Here is a 10,175-nt window from a genome sequence, read left to right on the forward strand (position 1 = left end):
GAAAATTAATCTGATCTGACTAGTTCGAGTGTTTACCACCCCTGGCCTAAGGAGGGTGGGTCTCGTTGAGAAATTCATGACAGAAACACAGCTCAGAAGCCATGGTGTATCTGTGTATTGTGGAGTGGGAGCAGGTCTTAAAGCACAGGCACTGGGACTCATACATTAAGGTGATACAGTAAGGTGACAGAGGCCAGAACTCAATCAAAGATGGTACTGAGACTAGGATCTGCTTTAATTCACAGGAAGCCTTTGCAACTAAAACCATAAAGTGCAGGAACAATGTGAAAGGAGGGATTCTCTGTGGACTGAAGTGTCAGCTCTAGCTGGGAGGCTTCCTTTTTCCTCAGAATCCCTGACACCATCTCTAGTCACTGCCCCTCTTGATTATCCCTCTGCCCTGATGGCTTTCTTGTTTGCCTTTGAACATGTGGAACCAGCATCTTCCTCAGGTCCTTTGCAGTGGCAGTTCCCTTGGCCAGACACACACTTCTCCTGGTATCTCACTAGGTACTTCTCTCTCTTCCTTGACATCACTTCAAATAACCCCTTGTTTGCAGCCCTTGCAACTTGGTATAAAATAATGCCACCTACTATTCTCTCCTTTATACATGTTTTTGTTTTCTTCATAACACCTGTCACCTTCTAATATATTATATATTTATTTGAATATCATCTTTCACCATCCTTGGGTTGTGGGGGATTTGGTTTTAAGCACCTCTACTTATTCTCTGTATGGCTTGGGACAAGTTTGCTCTCAATATTTTTCTCAAATTCATGAAAGAATTTCTCATTAAAACTGTAAATACATGAACCATTTGGAAATATACTGAGAATGGGAAAAAATTTCTATTCAGAGGTGAAATGGGGTATAACTTCATGGAGAATTTATCTACATACAACATATTAACATCAATTTCATGCCAACAAAATTGAAATTATAGTGTCTCAGTGATGTGAGTTGTGTCTGTTTGGGTGAAAATTCTTCATGCTATTTTCTTTTTTCCTGATAGTCATCTTCATCACATGGAGCCAGGGAACAATACACAAATCCCAGAATTTCTTCTTTCTGGGACTTTCAGAGGGACCAGAATTGCAGCCCCTCATCTTTGGGCTTTTCCTCTCCATGTACCTGATCACTGTGTTTGGAAACCTACTCATCATCCTAGCTGTCAGCTCAGATCCCCTCGTCCACACCCCCATGTACTTCTTCCTCTCCAACCTGTCCTTTGTAGACATCTGCTTAACTTCCACCATCATCCCAAAGATGCTGCAAAGCACTCAGACACAGAGCAAAGTCATCACCTATGAAGGCTGCATCGTCCATCGCTGTATTTTTACTTATTCTTTGCAGGATTAGATGACCTCCTCCTGACTGTGATGGCCTATGACTGGTATGTGGCCATCTGCCACCCATTGCACTACATGGTCATCATGAGCCCCTGGCTCTGTGGACTGCTGGTGCTGCTGTCTTGGGTGTTGAGTTCTATGCATTCCTTGTTACAGAGTTTAATGATTTTGCGACTGTCTTTGTGTTCAGACTTGGAAATCCACCACTTTTTCTGTGAAACCACATGGCTCATCCAACTGGCCTGTTCTGACCCCTTTCTCAATAACATGGTGATGTCATTTGAATCTATAATTCTCGGGGGTGGTCCCCTGGCTGGCATCCTTTACTCTTACTCTAAGATAGTGTCCTCTATCTGTGGAATCTCATCAGCTCAGGGGCAGTATAAAGCATTCTCCACCTGTGCATCTCACCTCTCTGTTGTCTCCTTATTTTATTGTTCAGCCTTAGGAGTGTATCTTAGCTTCACAGCTGCCCACAGCTCACACACAAGTGCTATAGTATCGGTGATGTACACTGTGGTCACACCCATGCTGAACTCCTTCATCTACAGTCTGAGAAACAAAGACATAAAGAGAGCTCTAAAAAGATTCTTTGGGATGGAAACTTTTAGAAAAGGTCCATTTACCTCGAGCTGAAGAATGATAGCAGGGCTTAAAGTCTCAGAGTCAGATAGTGAGATTATTTGTTTAGATTATGGTAATATCAACTGCTTCCTCATTTTATTACCTGGTATTTCCATTTCTTCAATTTCACTTCTCTCTACAATTTTAAAAACATCCTTTATTAACTTTTCTCTTCTCTGTCATCTAAGTTTTTTCTTTTGCTATTTTTCTGCTCTCTCAAATTGATTCAAACCTTGTGTGAAACATATGTAAATTCCCATTTATCTCATGAGCTTTCACACATTTCTTAAGAATAAATTCTTCTGAAATGAAATGCTTTGTACTGAGTAAACTTTTTTTTTCATTTTATTAAAAGAATAAACATAGTTTGTGCTACTTCTATGAAAAATCTAACTTGGTAACCAAACTAATTATATAATTTCATAGGAGAATAAAATATGAAACTATAATTTGTTACTGTTTTAATTCATCATACCTTGGAATATTACTACCATAATTTCTCTTTCTGGAAATGTAGACATGAACAGATGTATGTTTCATAACTGGTCATCTGATTTTACACCCCTCAAGGTACTATTCTCTATTTAGCTCAGTGTTGCATTCTCTACAGGAGTTACTGAGAAAGCAGAGCATCAGATGCATGTCTCTAATTGGTATCTATATGAAACAGCAATTTCAATACAGAGTTTGATATAATAAGACCTAGAATCAGACAGGACCTTAAGTATGATGCAACAGAAATTTATGTCAGATTATTCCTATGCAAAGCATTTTTTCATAGTGTCCATTTAGTTATTGAGACCTTGGTTTAGTGTCTGTATGTAAAAGGGTTTATTGTTGGGGTGAAGGATTATTTGGTGTAAATATATCTTTCTGCTTGAAAACTTCCATTGTGCCTAAAAATATATGGTTCCTTCCAATGCTCTAAATGAAATATTTCCCCCATTCCATTTCTGTCATAACCAATACTGTTCTTTTATTATATATAATGTATATCATATATATATATATCACATATCTCATATCTATATTGTATATAGATATAATATATATAACATCATATATATGCATATATATATATATATATATATATATATATATACACATCTCCAAATCATGGCTCACTAGAGAGCTTAAATTCCTATCCAGTCCTTTGATAAAGGTGTAAGTTTTTACAAATAGGCATATCCTTTTTTCTCTTTTTTTAATTAATGTGTTTTTCATTGAAGGATAATTGCTTTACAGAATTTTGTTGTTTTCTGTCAAACCTCAACATGAATCAGCCATAGGTATGCATATATCCCCTCCCTTTTGAACCTCCCTCCCATCTCCCTCCCCATCCCACCCCTCTAGGTTGATACAGAACCCCTGTTTGAGTTTACTGATCTATACAGCAAATTCCTGTTGGCTATCTATTTTACATATGGTAATGTAAGTTTCCATGTTACTCTTTCCATACATATCATCCTCCTCTCTCCCCATGTCCATAAGTCTATTCTCTATGTCTGTTTCTCCGTTGTTGCCCTGTAAATAAATTCTTTAGTACCATTTTTCTAGATTCTAACACATAGGAATCTAGATTCTAACACATAATATATATGTGTTAGAATATGGTATTTATCTTTCTCTTTCTGACTCACTTCACTCTGTATAATAGGTTCTAGGTACCTCATCAGAACTGCCTCAAATAAATTCCTTTTTATGGTTGAGTAGTAGTCCACTGTGTATATATACCACAATTTCTTTGTCCATTCATCTGTTGATGGACATCTAGGTTGCTTCCATGTCCCAGTTATTCTAAATAACACTACAATTAACAATGGGATACATGTGCCTCTTTCAATTTTGGTTTCTTCGGGCTATATGCCTCGCAGTGTATTGGTGGGTCATATGGTGGTTTTATTCCTAGTTTTTAAGGAAAAATTCCAAACTCCATACTGTCTTCCATAGTGGCTGTATAAATTTACATTCCCACCAACAGTGCAAGACTGTTCCCTTTTTTCCACACCCTTTCCAGCATTTTTTGTTTGTAGACTTTTTGATGAGGACCATTCTGAATGGTGTGAGGTGATATCTCATTGCAGTTTTTATTTGCATTTCTATAATAAGGAGCAACATAGTGGCAGATTTATTTTTGGGGGCTCCAAAATCACTGCAGATGGTGACTGCAGCCATGAAATAAAAGGACGCTTACTCCTTGGAAGAAACGTTATGACCAACCTAGATAGCATATTGAAAAGCAGAGACATTACTTTGCCAACAAAGCTCCATCTAGTCAAAGCTATGGTTTTTCTGGTAGTCATGTGTGGATGTGAGAGTTGGACTATAAAGAAAGCTGAGCGCCAAAGAATTGATGCTTTTGAACTGTGGTGTTGTAGAAGACTCTTGAGAGTCCCTTGAACTGCAAGGAAATCCAACCAGTCCATCCTAAAGGAAATCAGTCCTGGGTGTTCATTGGAAGGAGTGATGTTGAAGCTGAAACTCTAATACTTTGGCCACCTCATGCGAAGAGTTGACTCATTGGAAAAGACTCTGATGCTGGGAGGGATTGGGGGCAGGAAGAGAAGTGGACGAAAGAGGATGAGATGGCTGGATGGCATCTCTGACTCAATGGACATGAGTTTGAGTAAACTCCAGGAGTTGATGATGGACAGGGAGGCCTGGCGTGCTGAGATTCATGGGTTCACAAAGAGTCAGACATGACTGAGTAACTGAACTGAACTGAATATACTGCTAATTTTTAAAATTCAGAAAGTTGAATACTTTAAAAATGTACAGTTTATTGCATGGAATTGCACTCTAATAGCATATCCCAGAGGCAGAGGTCACCATGGTTGTTTGCTGGGTTTCCTGAAAATGTTTTTATCTATCATGCTGAAAAAGGAACACTGCACTTAAAAATGAGAGTGTCAATGTTGAAAATTAAATCATTCTAGGCAAAGGCTACCCACTCCAGTCCATGGGGTCGTGAAGAGTCAGACACAACAGAGCAACTTTCACTTTCAGTGGAAGTCCGACAGAAGAATGAATGGGAGGTAGAAATTGCATCCAGTAAAAGTGGAACCTGAGTCTAAAGTTCTTGCTAATTAACAGGAGTAGACAAATAGGGTATTAATTGTAGAGGGTCAGTCGATGAGGTGAGGGCATTTCATTTTATTGTAAGATGGGGCGTATTAGACTGTGCCTCCACATAGAGGAGAAAGATCTAAACTGAGGACTGTTGGCAAATACACACTTTCAATAGCTGTGTAGGAAACACACACATTACAGTATCTTCTCTCACTCTTGTGTGCACATAAGAAACAAAAATCTTAGTTATTTTTAAAAAATTGGATGTATGCTAGGGACGTTTACTTTGCAACTATTTTATTATCTGTGAGGCTAAATAAATCTATGAATTTGTTAGTCATGCAGTGTTTCTCTATTTAAAAAATGTCTCTATAACTATTTTGTTTTATATAGTGGTATCAGAGTGTTGTTATTTCTTTTTAAAATTGCATTCTTTGATAGGAAGGATTATTTTTTAACAGAAACCTTAAATTTGTGATTTAGTTCTTTTATATATGCATAGATATATTTGTGAGATTGTATAAGAACTGATAAATTTTGTTGGTCTAATCTGCCAAAATTCTCTTCATTGCTTTTCCAAAAGAATTTGGGTATTTGACCTACAACAATATATGAGTTACAGGTACATGGCATAATGATTTAATACTTGTTTATACTGCTAAATGATCACTACAGTAAATCTCCTTAACATCTGTCACCACATATAGTTACAATTTATTTCTTGTGAGGGCAGCTTTTAGGATATACTGTCTCTTAGCAACTTTCAATTATGCTAAAAAGAGTATTATGAACTATAGTCACCATGCTGCACAGTACATACCACTCATTGCTCTTGATTGCTATTTTTCTTACCGTAATAATTTGTCACTTTAATATTCTAAATGTTTCAACTCTTGCTGTAAGCAAGAAAGGAAAGTGAGAGCTATTTAGCATTCTTAGTGGTGAAAGACAACTTATATATATTTACTTCTATTTAGAGTTTCTCATCAGTTATTCCTTATTATTCCTTTCGGCCTTCTGATTAAATCTTTTCCTAAAAATTCCATCTCCTCTGATCATAATTCTCTACCATTTGACTTACATTCTATAGCCATATTTGAATTCCTCTCTCTACACATAAGATAAAATTATAACTTAGATACTGCTCCTTCCTCACTTCGTAAATGTTCTTCTGTTATATTGTTTCACTTCCAAATCTTTGGCAATTTGATCTTGAATTAGAGATCCATGTTAATATTGTTAAATTTTTACTCTTTTGTGTCTTTTTATCAGTTATTTGTAGATTTTCATTCAATTTTATTAGATCCTATTGTTCAGGAAGGGGCTTCCCAGGTGTACTAATGGTAAAGAACCCATCTGCCAATGCAGGAGAATTAAGAGATGCAGGTTCGATCTCTGCATTGTGAAGATCCCCTAAAGGAGGGTATGGCAACTCACTCCACAGTTCTTGCCTGGAGAATCCTTTGGCCAGATGGAGGCTACTGGCAAACTACACTCCATAGGGTCACATGGAGTCTGACATGACTGAAGTTACTTAGCACATGGCATATTGCTCAGGAAACAATATACTTAACATAATTGCACTCTCACCGATATATTTTGTTCCATAAGTTTTTAGTTTTTGAAAAATCTCTTTCTAAAATGTGTTCTTTCTAAATTCTGTATATCGTGACCATCTTTCTAAATTCCATATATATGTGTTAGTATTCTGTATTGGTTTAGAAAGATGGTAATGATAACCCTGTATGGGAGACAGCAAAAGAGACACAGATGTATAAACAGTCTTTTGGACTCTGTGGGGGAGGGGATGATTTGGGAGAATGGCATTGAAACTTGTATAATATCATATAAGAAATGAATCGTCAGTCCAGGTTCGATGCAGGATACAGGATGCTTGGGGCTGGTGCGCTGGGATGACCCAGAGGGATGGTATGGGGAGTGAAGTGGGAGGGGGGTTCAGGGTTGGGAACACGTGTACACCCGTGTAGGATTCGTGTTGATGTATGGCAAAACCAATACAATATTGTAAAGTAATTAGCCTCTAATTAAAATAAGTAAATTTAATTAAAAAATAAAATGTGTTCTTTTATATACTTTTACACAAATGAATCAATACAATCCTGAATTTATGATAAATGGTCTTTATATTTTAGGGACAAATATTCGTTATGTTTAATATTTTCTACAATTTGTCCCTCTTTTGTTTCTTTCTCAATAATACCTCAGGGACTTGCTTCCAATCAACCAGTATAATGCTGGTTCATTATTTCCATATCTGTATAATACTGCATGGTGTGGTTGTGTGACTCAGACATTTGGTGGTGTATTATATTATTTATAAATAAGTGACTATTATATCACTGCTACAAAAGTACTTTGGAATTCTTAGTTTAATATTATTTTTCTCAAACAAGGATAATTGTGTCCTCCAGGAACCTTTAAGCAATATTTCTAGACATTATTCACTGTCACACTGATGATGGGTAAGTGGTGGGCAAGGATGCTTCTAAACATCTTGCAATTTATAGGACAGACCCCACCCCAGAGAAGAATCTGGCAGAGAATGCCCAATAGTGCAGAGACTGAGGAATCCTGAGTTAAAAGTTATCCGTGTTTCTAATATCAATGGAAAAGTGGTTCCAATGTAGTTTTTCATATTCATCTAAAGAGTACTGCTTACTTTTGCACTGGGGTCTTTAGTTCATTTTAAAAAGATGTGTCAGATAAGGAACTACTTAATTTCTTTCTAGATAGGTGGCCATTTACTCCAGCTTTTATTCAACAATCCAACATTTTCCAACCAAATTGGATGCAATCATCCCATAGGATAGTGTTCATATCTAAAGAGACCTAATTCTTTATTTATTTGAGTTTTTTTTTAATTTTATTTTATTTTTAAACTTTACATAATTGTATTAGTTTTGCCAAATATCAAAATGAATCCGCCATCATTCAACAAATAATAGCAAAACATTTGCTACTTGCGAGAAATTTCTGGATAATTCTATGTTATATTCTCTTGAGCCAAGGTCTTTTCTAAATTAATTCTTAACTCATGTCATAAGTGCTTAATTATTCCTATTATATATATCATGTTTCAGTCAGTTTTTGCTGTTCCATTCATTTTTCTTTAATACAATTGTGTGAAGTCACCCTTTTAACTGGTTTCATAATTTAGCCATATTTTGTCATTTCATAATTTATATTTTTCTTCAGTGTGTTTTTAAATAACTGCAAATATATTCACAGACCTGGGAAAATAAGAATTGAACAAGGCAATTTAAATCTCTGGTGATTAGCATCTTGCAATATAGTGACAATGTCACAGTACACTGAAATAAAATATAGTCCTCAGGCTTAAATCATGTAAAGAAATTTATCCAGAATAAGAGAAGGAATTTTCATGGCCTACTCTATAAAGTAAGATCTGGAAAGGCCTTTGCCTGTTGGTCAAAGACCAGAACTAGACTTGAAGTATGCCCATTAGATTAATTAAAAAAGTGAAAACATTAAGACCAACAGTAGCAAACAAATTATGACTCGTAAGAAAAAAAGAGACAAGGCTTGCCTCATTCAGTATCAGACCACACAGAAAAAGGTCAGATTATATGGAAAAGCACAGGAAAGACATCTTCTACTGCTTCATGTAACACATATGAAACTTGTCATATTTTTTGTGTTTTTATTTTTGAATTGTGAGTTTGCTATCTTTACTTTTTCTTCTCTTGGGATATTAAATCTGTACGGTTTTGGTTTTTCACATCATTTAGATATAACTTTCTTTCATTGGAAAAGAGATATGTTTCTTTCTGATTTTTCCTGGGCATCAAGGAGATGTAGCTAAAGTTGAAACATTGCCAAACCAAGGAGGGTTTTCTTTGTCCCATTGTCTCTGGGATGATTTGAGCTTGTTAGATCTTTTCCCTTCATTTTATCTCTCTCTCTCCCATACTTTTTATATTTCTTTAAACACAGGACAGAAAGTGGTTGTAGTTAAAAGGAACCCTAAATATATTACTCTCTCAGAAGCTTATGAACTAGAATTTCTGGGTACCGTTAAAACATTGTTTAGGAGAAAGGTAATCTGATCTGACCAACTTGAGTTGTAACCACCCATGGCCCAAGGAGGTTGGTTCTGGATGAGAAATTCATGCCAGTAATGTAGTCCAGGAGGCTGTGGGGTGTGTGTGCCTGTGCCTTGTGAAGTGAGGGCAGTTCTTAAAGCAGAGGCAACTGGACTCATATATTAAGTTGGCATGAGAAGTTCACAGAGGCCAGAACTCAATCAACAGATGAAACTATGAAAGGGATCTAATATAATTCATAGGACATTTTTGCAAGAAAATTAATAAAGTGCAAAGAACCACATGGAAGGAGGAATTCTCTGTGGACTGAGGTGTCAGTTTTAGCAGAGAGGCCACTTTGATCCTCAGTATCCTTGACACCATCTCTAGTCACTCCCCGTCCTGCTCATTCCTCTGGCTTCCTTGTTTGCATTCAAACATGTGGAACAAGTGTCTTGCTCAGGACCTTTGCAGTGGCTGTTGCCTCTTCCAGCCACACACTTCTCCTGGTGTCGTACTATATCCTTCTGTTTCTTTCTTAACATCTCTTCAAATAACCTCTTGTTTGTTGGCCTTGCCTGAACACTCAGTACATAATAGATTTCCCTCCTACTCGCTTCTTTATATCTGTTTTTGTTTTCTTCAAAACATCGTTCACCTTCCGACATAAAATATATTTATTTGAATATCATCTTTCACCATCCTTGGATTGTGGGAAATTTGTTTTTCAGTACCTCTACTTATTCCTTATATGTTCTTGAAGCATGTTGGCCCTCAATATAAAATATACCTCAAATATCTGAAAGAATTTCTCATTAAAATTGAAAATACATGTGTTTCCCATCCTGAACCCCCATCCCACCTCCCGCCCCTTACCATCCCTCTGGGTCATCCCAGTGCACCAGCCCCAAGCACCCTGTATCATGTTGATGTATGGCAAAACCAATACAATATTGTATAGTAAAAAAAAAAAAAAAAACTGAAAATACATGAACTCTTTGGAAGTATGCTAACAATGTGATAAAAATATCTGGTGAGAGACGAAATGGGATACATATTTAGGGAGGA

The 10,175-nt window shown here is 36.6% G+C and overlaps 1 pseudogene; it reads left to right on the forward strand.

The window, feature by feature from the left end:
* Positions 1-1,026: 1,026 nt before the first annotated feature.
* On the forward strand, positions 1,027-1,986 carry LOC133251846 (olfactory receptor 7A17-like; annotated as a pseudogene).
* The last annotated feature ends 8,189 nt before the right edge of the window (positions 1,987-10,175 follow it).

The sequence above is a fragment of the Bos javanicus genome, chromosome 7 (assembly GCF_032452875.1).
Source record: "Bos javanicus breed banteng chromosome 7, ARS-OSU_banteng_1.0, whole genome shotgun sequence".
Classification (NCBI taxonomy): Eukaryota; Metazoa; Chordata; class Mammalia; order Artiodactyla; family Bovidae; genus Bos; species Bos javanicus.